Source organism: Nipponia nippon, unplaced genomic scaffold (assembly GCF_047370975.1).
Source record: "Nipponia nippon isolate SJK-2023a ecotype South Korea unplaced genomic scaffold, ASM4737097v1 scaffold_16, whole genome shotgun sequence".
Taxonomy (NCBI): domain Eukaryota; kingdom Metazoa; phylum Chordata; class Aves; order Pelecaniformes; family Threskiornithidae; genus Nipponia; species Nipponia nippon.
Window position 1 is genome coordinate 4,845,507 of NW_028262332.1, and position 12,147 is coordinate 4,857,653.

Sequence of the window (12,147 nt, forward strand, 5' to 3'; positions counted from 1 at the left end):
ACCAATTACCTATATCACATTTTGTCAGCAACGAGACAGGATCAACACCTTCATTTTTCATAGTCTGGACAATGGTTCAGGAAAATTTAGGTAAAGGAAAACACCTTTGGATCAGGATAAACTTAGAACAGGCCTCCCACAGACATTCTACATTAATGCTGCAGAAAAAAGCATGGGATGCACTGATCATATTGTGTAGAAAACACTTTTTTTTCATCTCTGCTCTTCTTAGAAAGGGCCAGATCTTCAAGATGATTCAGCTTAAATCAGGCAGTGCCATAATGTGTAAGCTGTGAATTTAAAACAGATGTTTTCAAAGGTAAGGGAAGATGTCTGAGTATCTTCCTCAACCTGAATTAGTATTTTTCCCTCCTGGATGCTAAGTTTTTGAATGTGTCAGTATGTTGACATGTTGCCACAGTTTGGGGAAGACAACAGTTTTGGAGCCATCTTCCTATCTGCTATATTAAGTGTATAGTTTTACTGCATCTTCCTGGCCACTCCATTGAAAAGAATGGTGCCTCTGCCTTCATGGTTTTCCAGAGCTAGTGCAATGAGAAGGGATTTTTCTTTCTTTCAAGGATCAAAGCAAGACATAGAAGATGCCAAATGATAAATATTTGACTTTGAAATGTGAAAGAGAAGAGGAAGACTACCATCAAGGGAATAAATCTCTTGGGATGTCCTGCAGTCTGAATGTACATTTTGTATTGCTAAGATAGGAGTTGTGGATGCAATGTGTAAAGATGTGAGTTTTACAAGAAAATAGAATCAGCCAGGAGACCTCTGGGAAATCACAGAATGTGTGTACGCTTTATGGTTTGTATAAAATTAAATGAACTTTTTTTCTTAGAGGTATTGATCCTTGTTCTTTTATTATTTTTTTCCCCCCCCACCCTTATTTCATTGTTCATATCCCTGTCTTTCTGGTCCCTTGTTTGAAATGGTCCTATTTATGTGAAACAGGTTGATAACTCTCATCTCTTCTCTTTTGCTCTCAATAATTATAGGTCTCCTAGGAAAGCTGGCCTTCAGTAGGAATTTTGTAAAGGTTTTGAAAGATTTTATTAGAAAAGATTTGGATCCTGCACAATTATCAGTTCTGAAAAGTGCTTTGCCCACCTCCTCCAGTGGAAGTGCTATTGATCATCTCACAAAAGGAAGGCATGTACTTACAGAGAGAAAAGTTGAGGTCTGGTTGCCTTTTCAACATCAATGATAAAATTGCATCTAATGTTCACCTCATTCACCTTAACTCCACTGGTCTGCACTAATTAAGGTGGAGCAAGCCTTGCCGGTTAATAAAGAACACTGTAATTCAGCTTGTGCTGGCCAGCAATTGCAACAAGAGGAACAACCCAGTAACTGATTCAAAAGATGGGCTTTGATTAACAGAAATATCTAGGGCTTTTGTTCACTGATTGTACAGCACACGCTGTAAAACCCTGCCACTATCAATGGCTTAGATGTAAGACTCAAAATGCCTTCTCTCCCTTTTAAGTTGGGCTCTAACTTATAAAGTCCTGCTTTAAAATATTGCAGATGATCATCATAAATCTGCCTTCTATTTTGCAAAAGCACTGTTCTACTTGGCCATATGTACCACCGTATTGCTCCAAGGTCCTATACTCAGGGCAATCACATCCCACATGATAGCTGACTCCTTTCGGAGCAATCACCTTGCTCCCTGTAAGTCAAACACTAGTGTCGTTTACAGAATAGTTTGCTCCTGGGTCTATTTTAGATATCCCTGTGTATGACAACTTTGGTTCTCTCTATCCAGGACAGTTCTTCACCACTATCAGAACAGACTTTACCCCTTCACATCCCTACCAGCCATCCGCATGACACGTCCTGCAGTAAGCAGCATGTCCTCTGTGCCATGCTAGCAGAGCTGCAACACAAGTCCTTTGCTACCTCCAGCACTTTGAGGTGAAAAAATATACTGACAAAATAATTTTCTGGGGCAGTGGGAAGCCACACAAGGGCAAGAGCCAATTTGGGTGCTGTGTGAGGTCTCACCATCACAGCTGATTCCCTCTATGGAGCATTAGCCATGGAAAGTGTGACGGACACCAGCTTTTGCAGACTGGCCTGAAGATCAGCGTAGGGGTTGTAAGCACATGGAGCAAACCCATAGGCTTCTCACACCCCAGCCCTGTCTGGGTCAGCACATTACAGCTGTGCAGACAGGAGACAGTGTAATCAGGGATCACTCCTTCCTCCAAGGCCTCTCAGGAGCAAACCCATAGGCTTCTCACACCCCAGCCCTGTCTGGGTCAGCACATTACAGCTGTGCAGACAGGAGACAGTGTAATCAGGGATCACTCCTTCCTCCAAGGCCTCTCAGGAGCAGTAAGAAAGGTCTACATGTACTCAGCAAGGCCAACTTTTCACACCCCATTAGCCCAGATGTGATGAACTTCACTTCCCATAACTAGCTCTGCCAATAGAGCTGACCAATTTTTTTTTCCCCAGCTGAACAGTTTTCTCTTACAGAAATGCGAATTCAGCAAAATATAATTTTTGTTGACATTTTTAATGGGAAATTATTGAAACACTTCATTTCCATTTTAGCATTTGGCCAGTTCTGTCTCATCTGGTACGTAGTAATCAAAATCCAGCAGAGTAGCCTTTGCCTCTTTCAATCATTTACCAGAGTTTCCCTTCAAGAAGGCTGTCCTGAGATTCCTGAGCTGAAATATGATGGGAAGTTGCCTTTCACTCTAAACTTTGAGAATGGCACTTTCCATTTAACTTTAGAACTTTCTTCCTCAGAATGAAAATATTGTTCCAGAAAGCTGCATTTCTAGGGAGGAAAGCTGTCTTGCACCAGCTGAATCATAGAAAGGATGGTTTGAATCAAGGCTTTTAAAGAATTAACAGTTGCCACAACAGGACTCCCTCTTATGCAGCCAAGGCGGTGCAGAGAGGAGTTGGTACTGGGAGCCCTGTGTGGTTTAGGCTTTTTATAGTGACAGATTTCTTTGCATAATGCATTTTGGGTGAAGCTTCAGGTTTATTTTGTACTTATCTGATGTCAGAAAAGTATATATTAAGTCTTCAAAAAAAAAAGCAGGTTTTTTAATCAGCTTATTACAGCCTTCCCTGTATAATAAAGCAGATATATGGCAGTAAACCTGGAATCCTACAGGAATTTGTTGTAAAGTGACAGATTCAGGTCAGAGCTGTTAATGAACAGACACATTGATGTGATGCATAATGATGGGGGAAATGGTGTTATTGTTTTACAGGAGAGTGCAGAAAGGTAGGATATGCCGGGTCCGTTAGAACAGCTGGGTACCCTGAAGTTTAATACCTTGCCTTTGGCCAATACCTGATATTTCAGAGAAATTAGAGCTATTCTACAATTGGCGAATAAAGTAGCCACATGGCAGACATTTGGTTCCTTAGCTCCCTTCACCCTGGCAACTAACCCTAAATTTCCCAGTTGAGTCTTGCTTCTTCAGGTACAGACTTTGAAAACCACAGACATGGGCTGGGTATACTGCAACAGTGCTACAAGAGACCCATTTTTTTTCTTCCTTTGCTTCTGCCACTGACTAACTATGTGACCACAGGCAACTCTTTCAACATCTCCTTCTGCCCTGCTTCCTATTTTAAACAAATACTTTTTGGAGCACAAGTTTCTCATGTCCATGTCGTCTAGTTGGCTTTTATTTTATTTCTTGTTCTAAATTTGCTGGTCTTTATTTTCATTAACTGGATCTTATAATAAATGCACAAGTAATGCTGACCTGAAGGAAATGCTGCTCACCCTATAAAGAACATCAGAGCAGTAAAAAACCACTTTACAAATAGGAATATATGTAGAGTGGCAAAGGCAATGGCTCCTGTTCAACATTTCCTGGGAAGAGAGGGCAGCAAAAAACACCCTAAAGAACAGATGAAGGACTGGTCCATCTTTATGGGACTGACCCTTAAAAGCCCACTGGGTACTTCAGCTGGTGCCACATGCATCTTCCTCTTAATTAGTGCTCTTTTGAGAAACTTCTTGAAACCAGATCACCTTTTTCTTATGTCTCAGTAAAATGCCAGCTACTCTGGGGTCTTGGTGCATGACTGAGGTCCCCCAGTGCTACATCAGAGATATTAATTCTCATTAAGAAGCGATGCAATTGGTGTTCATTTGGACATGCGCCGTGCACTTCACTGGCTACTCCAGGAAGCAATGTAAGTGTTCATCTTGGTCTAAAAGGCTCTGTGTATATGCCATCACAGCTGCCTAGGCTTACTGAACCCAACCCAGCCACTGAGATTAAAAAAGTAATTCAGGCTAGCAAGTTTTTTTTTGATCTTGGAACTCTGGGGCCTTTACAGCCCTGAGATCTGGGATTCCCCTAGACCTCGACACACATTACCAGTTATTGAGAACTCTGAATTTGAGCCAGAAAAAGATATGAGCATGATCTTAACTCATATGGTTTTAAACAGCCCCTTTGACTTTCATGCATCTGTCTGCACACATGCATACACACTATTGCAATCCATCGTGCTCAGCACCTTGCAGGACTGACCCCTTCACTAACCCTTCTAAACCCAAGTCTATTGACTTTCAAAGCAACCCTCAAGGGTTTCTTATCTACATTTCCTGAACAAGCTGCTTGTTTAGGCTGAGCCTTTTTGCATTAGTCTTCAACCAGAGTTGATTTTGAGCAATGAACATGATTAGATTTTCATATCAAGAGAGACTGAAAGTATGGAGATAGTTCCCAAGTATCCCGGAGTAAGTCAGGAATGAACTTCCTTCCTTGAGTAGCTTGTAAAAACACAAAAAGATCAGAATTAGTGCCTAAATCCAACCTAGCCAATATCCAGGTTTTGCTTTCTCATCCTGGAGTGAATCTTAACAGAACAGAGTCTAAATGTCTTAGGGAAGTTTGAAAACCAGATCTCAGTAGTTAGATGCATGACATTTGTATAATATGATCTTGTCATCACATTGCAGAACAAGATTCAGTCCTAAATTACACCACAGCCCAACTCAGAGGGAGATGCTGCATGCTGTCAAGAAGCCTGCCCCAGAAAACAGACTGAAATAAGGATTGCTTTATCTCTAGAAAATGTCTATTACAGGCTTCTCTTTGCACCAAAATCAGGCAAAGGCAGTTCTTTCAGGCTTGACCTAAGCATTTGGGATGTCACAAGTCTGACACAAAATCCACATCATTGTAGCACATCATTATATGTCTTTCTCAAGGTCACTGTCAATGCATGTGAGAGTGGCACACTCAGACTCCAGGAACTCTCAGTGGAAATAAAAGCATACCTGGAATAACCATTCCTGCCCTGTCATCTCTCCTCATCTTCATATAATGGTCAGTCTTAAGACTGAGACTCAAGACAGACTCGGTCCCAGTTCTGTGCAGATTTTGCCATAGCAAACCAGTCTCTGTCCATCTTGGGTTTGCCTTTCCCACCTATAAAAATTAGGCTAGCCCTAAACTGATCATGTCTATTTAAGTGACAAGCTTGTATTATTTCTGTGTATGCCCAGGGCCAAACACAATGAGGCTTGGGTTGTAATTGAGACCTCAAAATATAGATAAATAGATAAATTAATAGATATCTATTAATAAGTTAAAAGATATCTAATATAAATACATCAAAACCTAACTAAATATATGCCTGTATATATAAATACAAAAGGTATCAATTGTGTTTCTGTCTTTGTGGTGTCACATTAAGTCTCTTGGCTTCCTCATTTGAATTTAACAGCACCATAATCCAGGTGCTCTTTCCTCTGTTCCTGGCAGCATCTTTGAGAATTCTTGACCTTCAGCTCCCCTTGGCACACCCTGTTCAAGATTTGTGAGCACCTTGGAAAATCATCCCCGTTGAATTTCTTTTTACTATTTAGACAAATATATGTTCCAGACATGACTGACCGTATTAAAAACCAGGGTTAGCTCAGATACTCAAAAAATAGTATCTATCCCATGGGTTTCAATCAGAAAATCTAGATTTCAAACTTCTCTTTCTTAGACCTCCTTTAAAATTTCAGTCAAAATAATTCAGTTGGACATTTTCTACTGGAAGTTGTTGTGTTGTTAAAAACTAAGGCATCTCACAGCAATTTATCACTGGCAAAAGCATCCGTAATAAACAGAATGAGTCTGTGTGCTTTTCCCATTTCATTTTGTTTCTTTGTTCAGTTCAATTTGGTTGACTTTTTCAGTGGCATTAAAATATTATTTTAAGCTGCACTTACATGATGTGTGTTATATATAATACCTAATAGGCTGGTTTTGTTCATTACTAAGCCAAAACTGAAAAGAGGAGATGATGAAAGACAGATGGGTTTGGGGAGTGAAAGGAGTCCTCCCTGAGCAGTGAGGTCAGTAATCCAATTTCTTTTGTGCCTGCCTATATCTGTTCAGGGTCACCTAACCAGATCTCGCTCCTCCACAGGTTCTACTGCCATGATTATTTTTTCTAACAATACCTTTTGTAGTTCTCCTGGGGAGGGACCCATGGCCTGTTTTTTCTAGGTCTCTACACAAGGTCAAATTTCCTTCTTCTCTGAAAAGCAAGCACTGGAGGCCAACAGGAACCACCCCGTGATTGCACTGCTGTACAGGTAAACATTAAAGATGGGGACACAAAATGGTGTACTTGGGGCTGTTCCTGTAGTTGTCTTTAGTAGCACTAAATGCCATTAAGATGTTTAGCTAGCTACATCCCACCTCATGTGTCCTGCTAAATTTAATACAGCTCTGACTGGAAAGATAGTCCTATTGTGAGACCCACTCTCACCACAGTGCCTGGTGGTATCTTTGTCAGTATTTATCTGAGAAGCCTCAGAGTTGGTGGGCTGGGGAGTACCACTGTTCGCCTGTTTCTTGTGGTCAGGATTCATATGGACAGTCTTGTATGTGAGAAGGTTTGTTTTGCTTATCCAAGGGATATAGCCTGATACCATTTGGGGATTTTTTTCTTGTTACACAAAAGGGGAAGTCATTTTTGGTTGAACAATGTATTTGTACAAAGCACCCATCTTCTGTCAGTTGAAAATTCAAGAGGAAGGACTGCAGTTTCCAACAAGGTTTTTACATAGCTTTTAGTCCTCACTATTTTCCATATTTATTTAATTTACAGAAGAATAATAATCCTGATGACATTAAGAGAAGGCAGTTTTAGATTATGGGAAAAAAAGATTACTGGAAGAAGCTGCAAAGAAAATGTGAGGGGGTGTTAATTGATACGTGGATTAGAAAAAGTATCTTGGTCAAGAAGATCTGTAATCCCACTGGGTCCAGCAGGTCTAATGTATCATTTCAAACTTTCTAGGGTAGAAAGAGCATGGAAATGTCTCCCTCATGACCTCCTTATGCCTTGTCTCATCTGTCTCCCTTCTGCCTCTCCCCTAACACACACCACTGACCACCCTCCTCTGTCTCTGCTTTCAGACAAGAAACTGCAGCACCTAATCTTCGTGCCATTTTTTTTCCTTTCAACAAGCACCAGGGTAGATTCATCAAGGAAAGCACTTTAGCTGGAGACAGGAGCACACAATTTGGATTGCCACTCAGCTTTTCTCCTCCAGCACTGGGAATTGAGCAGCCAGACTGGGGATCGTGCTACACCCTGGTGCAGGAGTTGCCATCTGCCAAATGTCCTTCTGAGTGGTGTTTTAGCAAGTGGGCTAAAAAGAACATCCTGTACATGGCAGATGAAGTCCATCACAGCTGTCACAGGAACATACGCACACAGCCTGGGCTGGAGGTGGATTCTGGCTCCAGAGGGAGACTGGGCAAGTGGCCAATAAGCCTCTATTGCTTGCCCATATTTCCCTTTGGGGAAAGGGATTCCTGGTTTAGCATGGCCAGAGATGGCTCCGACGAGCAGGACAGCACCAGGAAGCATTGGCATTCACTAATCCCAGGTACAGCTCCCCTAGGAAGATGCTAACTTCATTAACTGAGTTTGCCAGGGCCTTTGTGACCAGTCTTGATTTCTTTGAGGTCACTGGCATATGTCCCACCAGCTCAAAAAGCAGCAGATCTCCTATGATCTTTTATGCAACAGCAAACAGACTTCCTGGGAAGGGGGAAATAAGAGGGGAAATTGTCTCCAACCTTTATTTACTTCCCTGCCTTCTGCCCTTGTCACCCCCTCCCCCTTACTTGTCCACCCGCTTCTCATGCCTCCAAGAAGACATTTCTGCTCCAGGACGTTATGGTTGTTGGAGCTGTGGAGAGGTCACTAGGGCTGTGCCTTTTGCCTCTGAGGAGGGCAAAACTGCTGAGGTCCAGATTCTTCCTGATGATTTCATGTGATAGCTAATTAATGGCCTCCCCACGTTTCCATGGCAACTCCATGCTGTGCTCTTAGCCCTGATCCAAATGGGCATTCTGTACACTTCTGAAGCAATAGCATCAGCATATTAATAAGACTTGCTGACGTCCTTTGCTTTCTGCCGCATCGGCTGGTACGTCTAAATTTGAATAACTTAAAAAAAGCACATTTCTTAGTAAGCTACTAGTGCATTCTCTCATGTGACTTGAAGCAACTGATCCCACAAATCTTCTGCGTTTGAAGAGAAGCAGCAGGCAAATTCTGCTCTGCCTTCTGGTTTTTGCCATGCTTTGCCGTTGGGACACCTGGCACCTGGCTTTATTTGGGTTATTTGGAAGCTCCAGCTTTCATGCAGTCCCTAATTTAATTGCAGCAAGAGACAAGTATCTGCCATGATTTGGTAGGACCATCTCTGTATTAGCTGAGCTGGACAATCTTATGGATTACTCCCTAACTCCTTCTTGTACAGGGGAAGGAAGATGAGTTTCATTCTCGTACAGAGAATGGTTACTCATATTTCAAAGCATGAATGTCCCTTTTATCATTAAACTCTATAACAATACCTACTGATCATGCAGTTTAGTGAATCTAGTTGTACGGGTGAAAGGATTCTCTGAGCCCCATCTAATTTTCTATTAATTACCCTCCATTCTAGTCATTGTCTTGAAAAATATTTTTTTTGACCAAGTGGAAGACTTGGACATAATTTCCTCAGAAGCTCATTGACACCACTGTAGCGTTGCTGTGGCATCTCTAGGGGGATCTGAACTACTTTTTCTTATTGAGACAAGTATGTGAGATGCCTCCACATCTTCCATTTCCTGCAGAACCTATACCCTAAAACAAACCTGTGGAATCTGGTTCTGGATCTAGCTGTCACAGTCTGTCCCCTTACCTGCGGAAGGTCTTATGGGACTGAGCAGTGGAAGCAGAGCATGTGCCCTGTTTGTGGCAGACATTTCTTTTCTAGCATCAAAAGCAGACTGTAGCATGGTCCAGGCCACATTTGATTGGGTTGTTTGGTTTTGTTTTTCCTTTTTCTCTTTGAGCCCAAAATGGTGGCTGAGCTACCAGTTAGCTTCATTTTCCCCTACCCTGAAGGACAAGGGAATTTATTCTTGACATTTTGGCTTCATTCCACCACAAAATTTCATCTAGCTATGTTGCACCATTGCTCCAGGTCATTGTGTCGATGTGCCATCATACCCTCGTGCCATGTTACACCATCAGGTACTCCTAGGATAAGTTTCATATTCTGACAGCTTATCTATGCCAAACTTCCTTCTGTCTCCCCACACTGGTTTTCTATGCTTCAGCTTCACCGCTCCCAGCCATGCTGGAAATGCGAGCTCAGGTCAGACAATGCCTCTAACTCCACTGCTGTTCTACCATTGCTTGGGTCTGAACTGGACAGCAGCGGTTTCAAGTTCTGTTGGCTCCCAATGTCTTGTTTAAGGTTTGCAGTGTTGTCCCCCTTGCTGAAGCCCAGTATAACTAGGGGCTAATCATCTCAAGGCATCATTAAAAATACATGAGAGCAATTGATTTGATCCCTAACAGTCCCACAAATACAGGGCAAGATTTAGCTAATGTGTTGCTAGTTACCCGCAAGATCTGAGATTTAATTGCAACTTCTCTGGCTTCTAGTCACTAGAGCTGGATACTTACCTCATAGGCAAGCAATTTATCAAATTAATTTCACTTTGTGTTAGCACATTCACTATTCCCAGCCATGAACAAGTCCCATCACTGAATGCAGACTGCATCTGAGGCTATAGGTTGCTCATAAGCAGTATTCAGTATTTTTAGAGCAATAACTATAGTTCTTTTCAATGTCAGCTCTTTGGGTCATACATGTAAATTAAACAGTACATTTCTATTCCCTGCTTGGATGGATGTAACTGTCAGGAACATTATTTCCACTCATAATTACAAATTTGACATTCATTTCCCATGAATACTCTCTACTATTTGCTTAAAACTAACTTCCATGCATACTGTTGCTGGTGAATTTTCTCTTATTAGAAAGCTGACACAGGAACATGACAACTGTAAAGAAAACTCTTTGAATGGTGGGGTCTATAAGCATGAACCTCTACTGCACAAAGCAAAGACCAATCAAATGAAAAATAAAGAAATTAACAAACTGGGAAAAGTAGGCAACCTTGTAACCTCTTGCATGGACTGACCAGTAGAGATAGAAAGAGATCTCAATGCAAGTCAGGGAAAACACAAAGTTACTACCAATGGAAATCAATGGATGTCCTGAGAAACGCCTTTGTTGTTTAATTCACCCAGCTCTTCTTCAGATGCATGCACTCCCCCACCTTTTGGTAGACAGACATGGACTGATGTGTGCTTTTGTGACTAGGACTCCTTTTTGTTTTCTTACTAACTACCCAGATAGTTTCTCTTATGCCCTCAATTGCTAGTTCAGCAGGAGAGTTCAGTGAATGTATATTTTCCTGAAGGTATCTCATTCCTTCTTGGTTTGGATGAGCATCAACCAAAACCACACAAATTAAACTAAACCTGAAGCCAAACTTAATTGTCTAAGTCCCTGGTGTCACATGAATAACACCTCAATGCATTTAGCGCTTTCCAGAAGAACTGATGTTATTCGCAGAATCTGAGCCAAAGTCTCCAAATAAGAAGGTCAAAATTTCTACAAAAGTATTTTGAATTTGATTGAATCAACACGTTAAATTGTGAGACAGATCTGAATCTTGGACTTTGGATCAGGACTGTCCCTCCTGTTCAGGTCTTTTTTTCCCCCAGGATACTCCTCCAGCTCTAGAAGCCAGCAGGATTAGAGATTTATTTCTCCTTTCTAGGAGGGCAGAAATTCTAGTCTCTCACTAGCACTTTGCACAATCAACTGTAACTAAAAAGCAGTGAGATTAAGAGAAACATCCCACTATTCACCTCCCACTGTGTTCTGGCTTCATCACCCAGCTCAGTTAATCCTACATTCATACACTCCATTCAATATATTATTTTTTTTAAATTCAAACACACATGAACACACACTCCACAAAATTTTACCCACCTCTTAGTTATTTTAGGATTGGGTTTTTTTACAACTCAACCCTTTTTAATTTGGCTTTATCCTTGCAAATTCAGTGTAGATTTGGTTATTGTGCTCCTCCCTCCCACCCCTCCCTTTTACTACTTCTGCAGATATTCTAATAAAATTTTCTCATCTGTTTTCTGTAATTTTTTTTTTCTTTTGTGGACAAATTGTAAGTGAAACAAGGATATTATTCACAACCATGGAAACATAAGAAAGTAAAAGGGATTTTTCCTTCCTCAAAGAACAAAAATGACATGTATACCCTTCAGCATCTCCAGGTTTCCTTGGAAATGTATTTTCTTGCATTGTGCTTTGGTTTTTGTGGTGATCAGGGTTTCCCAGTGTTATTGGAAAACCCAGAACCTGAGGCAAAAAGCCAAACTCAGGTTTGCCTTTAAGTTTAGGTTTATCAAAGTGGCATGTGATTTTGGCTTTCTCTGTTTTAGGGACTCTGTTGAAGTACCTTAAAGATGAGAGACTCCGAAGATTTACAGGTGCTCATCCTCAAGGGGTTAGGCTCTGACATCATTGAAGGCAACAGCAGTCTGATACAGGGCATGAACTCCAGTTCAGCAAGGTAGCCGAAGGGACCTGACATGTCCCATTCTCCAGCAAGTGCTGAGACTCTACCTCTGGTGAAAAGTCTTCCAAGATGGAAATCCCAAAGTGAAGACACCTGAGACCTGCACCCACCCTCCACCACTTATGTGTCTTCTCACCAATGAGGCATTAGTTTTACTCTCAAAGGACTGCCA